Here is a 13,019-nt window from a genome sequence, read left to right as displayed (position 1 = left end):
TCTACAGTATCTATCTACAGTATTTATCTATATTCATATCTACAGTATCTTCATATCTACAGTTATCTATCTATCTATCTATCTATCTTCATACCTACAGTTTCTATCTATATTCATATCTACAGTATCTATCTTGATATCTACAGTTATCTATCTATCTATCTATCTATCTATCTGTCTTCATATCTACAGTTTCTATCTATATTCATATCTACATTATCTATCTTTATATCTACAGTTATCTATCTATCTATCTATCTATCTATCTATCTATCTATCTTCATATCTATAGTATCTATCTATCTATCTATCTATCTATCTATCTATCTATCTATCTATCTATCTATCTATCTATCTATCTGTCTGTCTATCTTCATATCTACAGTATCTATCTTCATATCTTCAGTATCCTATCTATCTTACTATCTTCATATCTACAGTATCTATCTATCTATCTATCTATTTATCTATCTATCTTCATATCTACAGTCTCTATCTATCTATCTATCTATCTATCTATCTATCTTTCTTCATATCTACCATTTCTATCTATATTCATATCTACAGTATCTATCTATCTATCTATCTATCTATCTATCTATCTATCTATCTATCTTCATATCTACATTATCTATCTATCTATCTATCTATCTATCTATCTATCTTCATATTTACAGTTTCTATCTATATTCATATTTACAGTTTCTATCTATCTATCTATCTATCTATCTATCTATCTATCTATCTATCTATCTATCTATCTTCATATCTACAGTTCTACAGTATTCTATCTATCTATCTATCTATCTATCTATCTATCTATCTATCTTCATATCTACAGTATCCTATCTATCTATCTATCTATCTATCTATCTATCTATCTATCTATCTATCTATCTATCTATCTATCTATCTTCATATCTACAGTATCCTATCTATCTATCTATCTATCTATCTATCTATCTATCTATCTATCTATCTATCTATCTTCATATCTACAGTATCTATCTATCTATCTATCTATCTATCTATCTATCTATCTATCTATCTATCTATCTATCTATCTATCTTCATATCTAGTTTCTATCTATATTCATATCTACAGTATCTATCTTCATATCTACAGTTATCTATCTATCTATCTATCTATCTATCTATCTATCTATCTATCTATCTATCTATCTAAATTGCTCTACTGTCTTAGCCTCTACCACCTCTGATGGGAGGCTAGTCCACTTGTCCAATACCCTTTCTGTGAAGTAATTTTTTCTCAAATTTCCCCTGAATCCCTCCCCCCATCCAAATGTAATAGCCTCTCCTCTGATAGTCTGACACAGGGAGGGGACTATCACCCCGATCTATAACAGTAGTATACAGTATCTGTATTAATCAGGAGTCTGTCTCCCCAGTTACTTATTGAATTTATTTAATCTCCATATACTCCAGGCAGGTGATAATTTCTGCCCTCAATAGAAGATCATTTATTTCACGGCCGCTTATTACAAACCTCTACTGAGAGATACCGCACTTACTGATACTAATATATCAGCAGTATATCACCCTGGCACCAGCCCCCTCCATCTAACTCTTATTAGGTAGCAGTTACATAAATATGCACATCAGTGTGATATCACGCACTAACGGTGGGGCAGATGTGGGGGTGCGGAGGCCTGCTCCAGGGCTTAGTAACTGCTGTTACTCCAGTCTATGTACATTTGGTAGGATGAATATGGTGCGTCATCTCACTTGTATAAATGCAGCACAGCAGATGAATACAGGGCCGTTTTTTCGTATGGGCTCAATGGGCTCTTGCCCAAGGGCCCCATGAGTATAAGGGCTCTAGGCTAATAGCTGAGGGTCCCCTCTTTCCAGGGGGTACCAGATTTTTGAAAATCGGCCCTAGGAAACCAGAGATATCCGACTTCAAAGCAGTGGTCCCCATCCAAGCCTGTTAGTTGCTCTTCCAAGCCAGATATCTTAGGTTCTGTCTGACATAGAGTTTTTCCGAGGGTATTCTCCAAATGCTGGGACTCTCCCCTTTCAGCGGACAATGGCAACTTGGCCCTACTATGCCCAGAACCAGAGATATCCGCCTTCAAGCAGATGGTCCCTGCTCCAGCTCCACACGCCTGGTATGCAGTTTTATATTTTCATTGGAGGACTGCTCTAGTTCCTGAACTCTGATCTACAAGTCCCTAGCACCTCCTGAAAGGTGGGTCTCTATAGTTTTTTATCCTATTAAAAGCTAAGAAATCTATTACCAGGAACTTGAGATATCTGCAGTCAAGCAAGCTGCCCTCCCACCAGAAAATGATAAATATTAAGCCGCACAACCATCCACTCCTCCGCTACGTATTAAACACCCCCTACCACCCTGAAAGTCATGTACCAGGGCCACTTCATCCAGCACAATGCCCCATTCTACAGTTTAGTGTTCTCCCTCCCGCCCCATCTGTGCAGTAAAGGAGTAATTAGCAGAAATTACTGCTCCAGGTTCTACATGCTTAGCGGAAGATAGATCACCCCGTACCGCCCGCGGGACATCAAAGTTGCCACTGATAGCACCCCCCACCCCTACTGTTGGAGGATGGATAGGGGCCCCAGTGCGTTGCTGTGCCCAGGGGCCCACACTACTGTTAAGACGGCCCTGGATGAATATAGTTATACAGATGCATATTTATACTAGTCCTAGTGGTATCTCTGTCAGTTATTCTATGGCAGGTCTAGATATTTTCCTTAGCAACTGTAGCTAACTGTAGTTCATATTCTTTTATTGGAGCTGTCTGTTCCTATGCACAATGGTTCTGCACCCGTACATCAGAACACAGCTATGGACAGTGAGCGATCCTGTGGCTTGGACAGATAATGTTGCTCAGCACACTTCTCTCCTCCTGAGATTATGTGATATTTGGCAACCTTCTATGGGGCCTATTTATCATTGTATATTCGCAGCTATATCCCCCATGCTTACAGCTTGTGTTCCTGAATGAGACAACGCTATGGAAAAATAACACAGACACCCTTGAGTTAGTTCAGATTGGTGTATTGTAAGAGAGCATTAGGCATTATATATATGTCAGATCCTGGATGTTAGCTCCCTGCAGTCCATGGTCGATATCTTTGACTGATGGATCTGATGGATCTATAATGCACCTAGGTGGAATGTGCCATCGAGAGGTCTCAGTCCCCCGGATTAGATGGTACTTGTACAGGGGCGGTGGTGGATTCATATATTGGGCAGCTCCTGAGAGATGAATTTCTGGAGTCTCACTAGATATTGCCTGTGTTTATGTAAATCCGTGTGCCCTCCTCCTTCCACCCAGAGAGGCTTTACAGCAGTTGGGCAGCGCTCATACATTGTCAGCCCATGGCAGAAGTCCACAACCGCATCTTTAGTCCCATGGATGATGAGTACCGGGCAGGTGACCTTGGAGATTTTGTCGATGCTGCAAAGGACATGATACAAAGGGATTATACAACAGAAACAGCATGGAGCTATCACACATGTAAAACGGCCACTAAACATATAGAATGGAAATAATGCATCAGGTAACATGCAGAGCTGCTCATGTAGAAGGTCACATACAGGACTTTGGCAGAGCAATGTTGGACAATGAATCTACTGTTAGTAATGAGCCCAGTGCAATCTATTGACCTAATAAGCCAAAGTCATGCACAAGACTTCAACTTGTTTCTGTTATACAATACAAATAGGATGAAAGAGGAATAGTGCCGTATTTCCCATTTATAAGCAGCTATGATATATTGGGAGTAAAACCGGTGCCAGAGGTAACTTATCTGGGGATCCAGTGTTTAAGTTCTGCAGAAGTAGCCTCAATGTTGTACACACTCCCGCTGCAGCTACGCCGGCTCCCGCAAACCGACAACTTGCTGCCTGTATGAGAAGACATTGGGGCGGCTGTAGTGAGAAGAGTGCGCAGACACCGGGGTCAATTGCTCACACAGGCAGAGCATTGCTCGCCAATGCGAGCATGCGAGATGAAGAGGGGCAGCAGTAGATGCAGGGTGTTACAAAACTGACAAGAGACACAGGGCCATAGCCCCCCAGAAAGGTTTCTGGTAGGGAATTATCCTGTTAGTTTTCCAATCAGAAAAGACTCATGTACTCTAATTGGATTAGCAATCGGTATAAGATGGGATGGGTTCAGTATGCTATCCCAGTGGTTGGGATACCGGTGGTCACATGACCGTCACCGGCATTCTGACATTGAAGATCGGTGGAGGGGGTAAGTGTTTTTACTCATCCCTACCCTAACCTCCCGGGGGTGGCAGCTAGGGCTAACTCCCTGGGGGTGGTGGCTAGGGATAACCCTTGGGGGGTTGGCAGCTAGGGCTAAACCCCCCCAGTGCCTAACTCTAATCACCGCGGGCCCTAACACTAAAGCTCTCCACTATACTTACCTTCAGTGGTCGGTATTCCAGTGCCTGTGTACCAAGTGGTGTTGGCATTCCGGCGTCGGTCACATGACCGCCGGCACCCCGTCCATTGGAATGCTGAAGACATCCCACTGGGATACACATACAAACTGATTGGGCCAACAGAGCTGGGGGTGTATTTACTAAAGTTCGATATTTATTAATTTCAAATTGAGAGAAATCAATCTAAATGGATGTTGCATTCCGGGGGATAAAACACACATTTACTAACATTGAAAAAATAATATAAAAAGATTATGTGTTAGTAAATGTGTGTTTTAGAACACAACATCCATCCAGATGGATCTCCAACAGATGAAAATTGATGGAAATGGACATTTAGTAGATATACCCCTGTTGTTTGCCTGACAAAGCGCACCTAGGGGCCAATTCAGTTATCCAGTACGTGGGCTGACCCTGGTACTGCTTGCTCCCAGCACATACTAAACCCCACAAGTAACCTACAGCTTAGTATAAAAACACAGCAATGTCTTACTTGGTGAAGGCATCCCAACAGTAGGCCCTCCGGGCGTTAGAATAGCCCATCCGCACACCTGACATGAGCGCCCCGTGCAGTATTACTGCTGCACATTTGTAGCGCGTGGCAAGGTCAACTGCCGGTGCTGTCCCAATGCTCTCTCCATACAGGATGATATTTTCCGCCGGGACTCCATATCTGTAGAGATAAAGCAGAAAAATTATCAAACTCCAATTACATCACTTCTATTGTGGTTCCTTATGGGAAACTTGTATATAAAGGCTGGATATCTGAACTAGGTAAATGACTGGATAACTTATATGAGTGATAGGCAGTGTATGTGTGGAACAGGACTACATAGGTTATGCACATTTACCTAGTTCCAGTCAGCTAGGAACACTAAGGAGCTAGGGGAGGGGAGCGTCCAGTCACATTGGAAGGAAACCCCTCTATGCTGCTAGATAGAATGGGGAGCCCAATAATGCAACATACTCTTACAGCACAGTACATATGGCAGTGCGTCCTATGAGGCAGGAGAGCAGAGGAAAGTGTCACCCCCTGCTTCTGCAGTAGTTACATCCTTTGGCTAAGACCCTATAATGCCAAAAATATATACCCACTGTCTTTATGTAAGCAAGTCCCAATACACCGATTACATTTATACTGTATAACCAGTTCATGCGGGGAGAGGAGTATATAAACTAATAGTAGCACAATACACAGCATATACATTCACCCTACGTAGTAAATAGTAGCCCTTACTGTAGCATATCCCCCACATACATACAGGACACCCATACACCACATGCAGGGTGTCAGACAGAGGCTGTGTGGGGGCTGGGGAAGACTCATACACCCCAATCATACATACCGGGTCCTCAGGGCGAGCCAAGCTGCCTCGATGTCTGCATATGCGTTCTTCTCGCTTGGCTTTCCGCTGCTCACCCCATAGCCGGAGTAGTCGTAGGAGAATATATTGCACTTGATCTTGGAGCCTAGGGCAAGGTAGCGTCTGCACATCTTGCCTAGGTCAACAGCACAGTCGTGAGAGTAGAGGAGTGTGTAGCGGCTCCCAGGTACGCAGCGGACGTACATACAGGCCAGGCTATTCCCCCGCTTGGTGGTACAGCGGAACATCTCTACAGCGTCCAGCTTCTGCTGGGAGTGTGGCCAGTTAGCCCCTTCTGATAGCTGCAGATTACATACGGGAGGTAGACAGATTGTGGGGTCCACCTGCTCATCCTGCGCCAGGTCCTGTGCTGGGGCTGCCTCAATCTCACGTAGCGTGTACGTAGGCTCCGGGGGGTGAAAGGCCAGTTTGGCAATAATGCAGTTCAGCCTCGGTGGGCAGCAAAAGATCGAAAACAGCCTCCTCCACGAGAGGCCGTACATCCTCAAAGAGGGGTGTTGGGCCCGGTCCTAACACTCTGGACACTGGGCAGTGATCTTATTATAATAGTTCTATATAAAATACTTAATATAGCTATTCTAATCTAATAGTAATAATTATAAATAAAAGCTTAACAGCTCTGATAAAGACGCGACTTCTCACACTGATGTCTGGGAAGCAACTATTCTATCTGAGTAACATCCAAGTGGATATGAGGTTATGACACGATTGTGACATCACAGACACTACCTGTCCCTGACCAGGGCTGCATTGTGACATCACAGACACTACCTGTCCCTGACCAGGGCTGCAGCCTCAGCACCCAGCTGTCATTGTTACTGTATATTACTAGATTAGAGATGTATTGGTCATTACTATAACGTTTGTACATAATGTTTATCTATAGAATAAATGTAGCACACACATACTGTATATGAAATGTCACCTGTGTGATTATGGCCAAATATGTAGTGTGTATGGCTCCCTGCGCCCCTCACTTCTCCAATATTCCCTGATTGCAGGTAATCACCGGAGGAGCGCACCAGCGCCTACTTCCATATATTACGCACCCATCCTTAGTCATGGCACATAATGATTACACGTTCCATATAACGCTATAGCATAACTGAGTCAGTACCAGTTATATTACAGCAATTCACATCGTTCCACTGTAATTTTTAGAACAATCCTAGAGGGCTTATTAACAATAGATTCCATGTATAGCACTCAACCTTTATATACATAATATTATTATAAGGGCCCGGTCTACAGTATCTATCTACAGTATTTATCTATATTCATATCTACAGTATCTATCTTCATATCTACAGTTATCTATCTATCTATCTATCTATCTATCTATCTATCTATCTATCTATCTATCTTCATATCTACAGTGTCTATCTATATTCATATCTACAGTATCTATCTATCTTCATATCTACAGTATCTATCTATCTATCTACAGTATCTATCTATCTTCATATCTACAGTATGTATCTATCTTCATATCTACAGTTTCTATCTATATTCATATCTACAGTATCTATCTGCATATATACAGTTATCTATCTATCTATCTATCTATCTATCTATCTATCTATCTATCTATCTATCTATCTATCTATCTATCTATCTTCATATCTACAGTATCTATCTATCTATCTATCTATCTATCTATCTATCTATCTATCTATCTTCATATTTACAGTTTCTATCTATGGCCCTCATTCCGAGTTGATCGCTCGCAAGGCGAATGTAGCAGAGTTACACACGCTAAGCCGCCGCCTACTGGGAGTGAATCTTAGCTTCTTAAATGTGCGACCGATGTATGCGCAATATTGCGATTACAAACGAGTTAGTAGTTTTTGAGTAGCTTCAGACTTACTCTGCCTGTGCGATCAGTTCAGTGCTTTTCGGTCCTGGCTGACGTCATAAACACACCCAGCGTTCGCCCAGGCACACCCACCGTTTCCCCGGCCACTCCTGCGTTTTCTCCGGAAACGGTAGCGTTTCCAGCCACACGCCCCTAAAACGCCGTGCATCCGCCCAGTAACACCCATTTCCTGTCAATCACAATGCGAACGTCGGAGCGATGAAAAAGCCGTGAGTAAACTTACTTTCTTCATAGTAAAGTTACTTGGCGCAGTCGCAGTGCGAACATTGCGCATGCGCACTAAGAGAATTCTCACTGCGATGCGATGAAAATCTCCGAGCGAACAACTCGGAATGAGGGCCAATATTCATATCTACAGTATCTATCTAAATTCATATGTCATACCCTACTGGTATCTGGTATGCAAGATCTGCAGTCACTGTGTATAGTACATCACACTTACTTTACCCCGGCTTGTCATGTGTTCAGGCACAGTTACCAGAGGGTCCCCTGAAGAATCAGGTCTTTAACTACAAGTACATTGTGGGTGTGGACTACAGGTGTCGGTGCAGCGCATAAAGAATTGGGCGCCAGCCCATCTCAGATAAACAGCATAAAGTTTATTTAAACATCAAACGGATATTTCAGGGATAACTTGTGAACACTCCTCCAGCACAAAGCATATCAGTTACAGTGGATCCCATATCAGGGCACCTCCTCCAGCGCATCGCTTAGTCGCAGCGGCATATTTATAGCGAACATCAGTACATACCAGGGCATTCTGTGACCAGTAGTGCTACACATCAGGTTGCCGTCTCTCTCTCTCTCTTACTTAGCGAGGATTCTTTTCCTTGGGGGCGCTTACTCACGCCGCGTGGCTTTCCGACCACTTCACCCAGATACCTCTCGAGATACTTTTCAATGGGGGGCGCTTACTCACGCCACGTGGCTTCCGACCACTTCACCCAGATACCTCTTGAGACTCACACCTTGAGTACACTTTTCTCCTGGCATCACCCTTTCACTGGATTCTGCATACTGCTGCTCTCACACTGCGATGTCTCCCTCTGTCAAATGCTTTGCTGTGGCTGGCATCACTCCCCACCTAAACATGTGGGGAGCCCTCACTGGGGCTACATCTTTCTGGTTAATCCACCACACTTCAGCTAGCTAAAACATGTGCTTCTCCTCACTGTCTGTCTGCTCTCTGCTCTGCTGCTCTCATTCTGTTGTAGCTGTGTTGTGTCTCACTGCAGGACAACCTTTTTATAACCTTGCATTCCCAGGGTCACATTCTAAATCTGGGATTTCCCGCTCTGTCTTTCCCGCTCTCAGTTTCCCGCTCTGAGTCTGCAAATGAGTGAGTCACGCCCTTTGCATTTTGCAGACTGATCTGTATTGCTATGAGCTGTGCTGTTAACTCCTTCTGTGCTGCAAGCTGTAGGCTGCTGGCACAGTGCTTATGCAACTCCAGCAAACATTTTACTTTTATTAAAGTCATGCTGGCACCTGTAGTGCCACAGTTGATTTGGGCTGCAGTTTCAGGGTATCACATGCACCCCTGCTGAAATCTTGCGTGTCCTCACGCAACAGCAGTTTTCAACATAACATATAATGACAGTACATGTGACAAACAAACAACAATCACATATTCAGGAAAACATGGCATGTCAAACATCACATTACATACAAATCACATATTCTGTTGCGGTTTTCAAACGAGTTACAGTCTAGAGTCACATGTGATAGTAAAATGTTCTAGACATCTTGTGGCAATTGCGCCAAACACAGAGAACCTGCCCTCGTCTCCCCCCACGTCTGGTTAATCCACCACACTTCAGCTAGCTAAAACATGTGCTTCTCCTCACTGTCTGTCTGCTCTCTGCTCTGCTGCTGCTGCTCTCATTCTGTTGTAGCTGTGTTGTGTCTCACTGCAGGACAACCTTTTTATAACCTTGCATTCCCAGGGTCACATTCTAAATCTGGGATTTCCCGCTCTGTCTTTCCCGCTCTGAGTCTGCAAATGAGTGAGTCATGCCCTTTGCATTTTGCAGACTGATCTGTATTGCTATGAGCTGTGCTGTTAACTCCTTCTGTGCTGCAAGCTGTAGGCTGCTGGCACAGTGCTTATGCAACTCCAGCAAACATTTTACTTTTATTAAAGTCATGCTGGCACCTGTAGTGCCACAGTTGATTTGGGCTGCAGTTTCAGGGTATCACATGCACCCCTGCTGAAATCTTGCGTGTCCTCACGCAACAGCAGTTTTCAACATAACATATAATGACAGTACATGTGACAAACAAACAACAATCACATATTCAGGAAAACATGGCATGTCAAACATCACATTACATACAAATCACATATTCTGTTGCGGTTTTCAAACGAGTTACAGTCTAGAGTCACATGTGATAGTAAAATGTTCTAGACATCTTGTGGCAATTGCGCCAAACACAGAGAACCTGCCCTCGTCTCCCCCCACGTCTGGTTAATCCACCACACTTCAGCTAGCTAAAACATGTGCTTCTCCTCACTGTCTGTCTGCTCTCTGCTCTGCTGCTGCTGCTCTCATTCTGTTGTAGCTGTGTTTGTCTCACTGCAGGACAACCTTTTTATAACCTTGCATTCCCAGGGTCACATTCTAAATCTGGGATTTCCCGCTCTGTCTTTCCCGCTCTCAGTTTCCCGCTCTGAGTCTGCAAATGAGTGAGTCATGCCCTTTGCATTTTGCAGACTGATCTGTATTGCTATGAGCTGTGCTGTTAACTCCTTCTGTGCTGCAAGCTGTAGGCTGCTGGCACAGTGCTTATGCAACTCCAGCAAACATTTTACTTTTATTAAAGTCATGCTGGCACCTGTAGTGCCACAGTTGATTTGGGCTGCAGTTTCAGGGTATCACACATATATACAGCTATCTATCTATCTATCTATCTATCTATCTATCTTCATATCTACAGTTCCACAGTATCCTATCTATCTATCTATCTATCTATCTATCTATCTATCTATCTATCTATCTATCTTCATATCTATAGTTTCTATCTATATTCATATCTACAGTATCTATCTTCATATCTACAGTTATCTATCTATCTATCTATCTATCTATCTATCTATCTATCTATCTGTCTTCATATCTACAATTTCTATCTATATTCATATCTACATTATCTATCTTCATATCTACAGTTATCTATCTATCTATCTATCTATCTATCTATCTATCTTCATATCTACAGTATCTATCTATCTATCTATCTATCTATCTATCTATCTATCTATCTATCTATCTATCTATCTATCTTCATATTTACAGTTTCTATCTATATTCATATCTACAGTATCTATCTAAATTCATATATACAGCTATCTATCTATCTATCTATCTATCTACCTATCTATCTTCATATCTACAGTTCCACAGTATCCTATCTATCTATCTATCTATCTATCTATCTATCTATCTATCTATCTATCTTCATATCTACAGTATTCTATCTATCTATATATCTATCTATCTTCATATCTACAGTATCCTATCTATCTATCTATCTATCTATCTATCTATCTATCTTCATATCTACAGTATTCTATCTATCTATATATCTATCTATCTTCATATCTACAGTATCCTATCTATCTATCTATCTATCTATCTATCTATCTATCTATCTATCTATATATAGTTTATATCTATATTCATATCTACAGTATCTATCTTCATATCTACAGTTATCTATCTATCTATCTATCTATCTATCTATCTATCTATCTGTCTTCATATCTACAGTTTCTATCTATATTCATATCTACATTATCTATCTTCATATCTACAGTTATCTATCTATCTATCTATCTATCTATCTATCTATCTATCTATCTATCTATCTATCTTCATATCTACAGTATCTATCTATCTATCTATCTATCTATCTATCTATCTATCTATCTATCTTCATATCTACAGTATCCGATCTATCTTACTATCTTCATATCTACAGTATCTATCTATCTATCTATCTATCTATCTTCATATCTACAGTCTCTATCTATCTATCTATCTATCTATCTATCTATCTATCTATCTATCTATCTTTCTTCATATCTACCATTTCTATCTATATTCATATCTACAGTATCTATCTATCTATCTATCTATCTATCTATCTATCTATCTATCTATCTATCTATCTAACTATCTTCATATCTACATTATCTATCTATCTATCTATCTATCTATCTATCTATCTATCTATCTATCTTCATATTTACAGTTTCTATCTATATTCATATTTACAGTTTCTATCTATCTATCTATCTATCTATCTATCTATCTATCTATCTATCTATCTTCATATCTACAGTTCTACAGTATTCTATCTATCTATCTATCTATCTATCTATCTATCTATCTATCTTCATATCTATCTATCTATCTATCTATCTATCTATCTATCTTCATATCTACAGTATCCTATCTATCTATCTATCTATCTATCTATCTATCTATCTATCTATCTATCTATCTATCTATCTATCTTCATATCTACAGTATCTATCTATCTATCTATCTATCTATCTATCTATCTATCTATCTAAATTGCTCTACTGTCTTAGCCTCTACCACCTCTGATGGGAGGCTAGTCCACTTGTCCAATACCCTTTCTGTGAAGTAATTTTTTCTCAAATTTCCCCTGAATCCCTCCCCCCATCCAAATGTAATAGCCTCTCCTCTGATAGTCTGACACAGGGAGGGGACTATCACCCCGATCTATAACAGTAGTATACAGTATCTGTATTAATCAGGAGTCTGTCTCCCCAGTTACTTATTGAATTTATTTAATCTCCATATACTCCAGGCAGGTGATAATTTCTGCCCTCAATAGAAGATCATTTATTTCACGGCCGCTTATTACAAACCTCTACTGAGAGATACCGCACTTACTGATACTAATATATCAGCAGTATATCACCCTGGCACCAGCCCCCTCCATCTAACTCTTATTAGGTAGCAGTTACATAAATATGCACATCAGTGTGATATCACGCACTAACGGTGGGGCAGATGTGGGGGTGCGGAGGCCTGCTCCAGGGCTTAGTAACTGCTGTTACTCCAGTCTATGTACATTTGGTAGGATGAATATGGTGCGTCATCTCACTTGTATAAATGCAGCACAGCAGATGAATACAGGGCCGTTTTTTCGTATGGGCTCAATGGGCTCTTGCCCAAGGGCCCCATGAGTATAAGGGCTCTAGGCTAATAGCTGAGGGTCCCCTCTTTCCAGGGGGTACCAGATTTTTGAAAATCGGCCCTAGGAAACCAGAGATATCCGACTTC

The 13,019-nt window shown here is 41.4% G+C and overlaps 1 protein-coding gene across 1 annotated transcript in view; it reads left to right on the top strand.

Annotated features, from left to right (window-relative positions):
• VWA3A (von Willebrand factor A domain containing 3A) overlaps positions 1-13,019 on the top strand; it is a 772,281-nt gene that overhangs the window by 679,281 nt on the left and 79,981 nt on the right. The window lies entirely within an intron of this gene.

Source organism: Pseudophryne corroboree, chromosome 7, assembly GCF_028390025.1.
Source record: "Pseudophryne corroboree isolate aPseCor3 chromosome 7, aPseCor3.hap2, whole genome shotgun sequence".
In the NCBI taxonomy this organism is placed as follows: domain Eukaryota; kingdom Metazoa; phylum Chordata; class Amphibia; order Anura; family Myobatrachidae; genus Pseudophryne; species Pseudophryne corroboree.
Note: the sequence above shows the minus strand (reverse complement) of the source record. Positions and strands in the feature narration are given on the sequence as shown.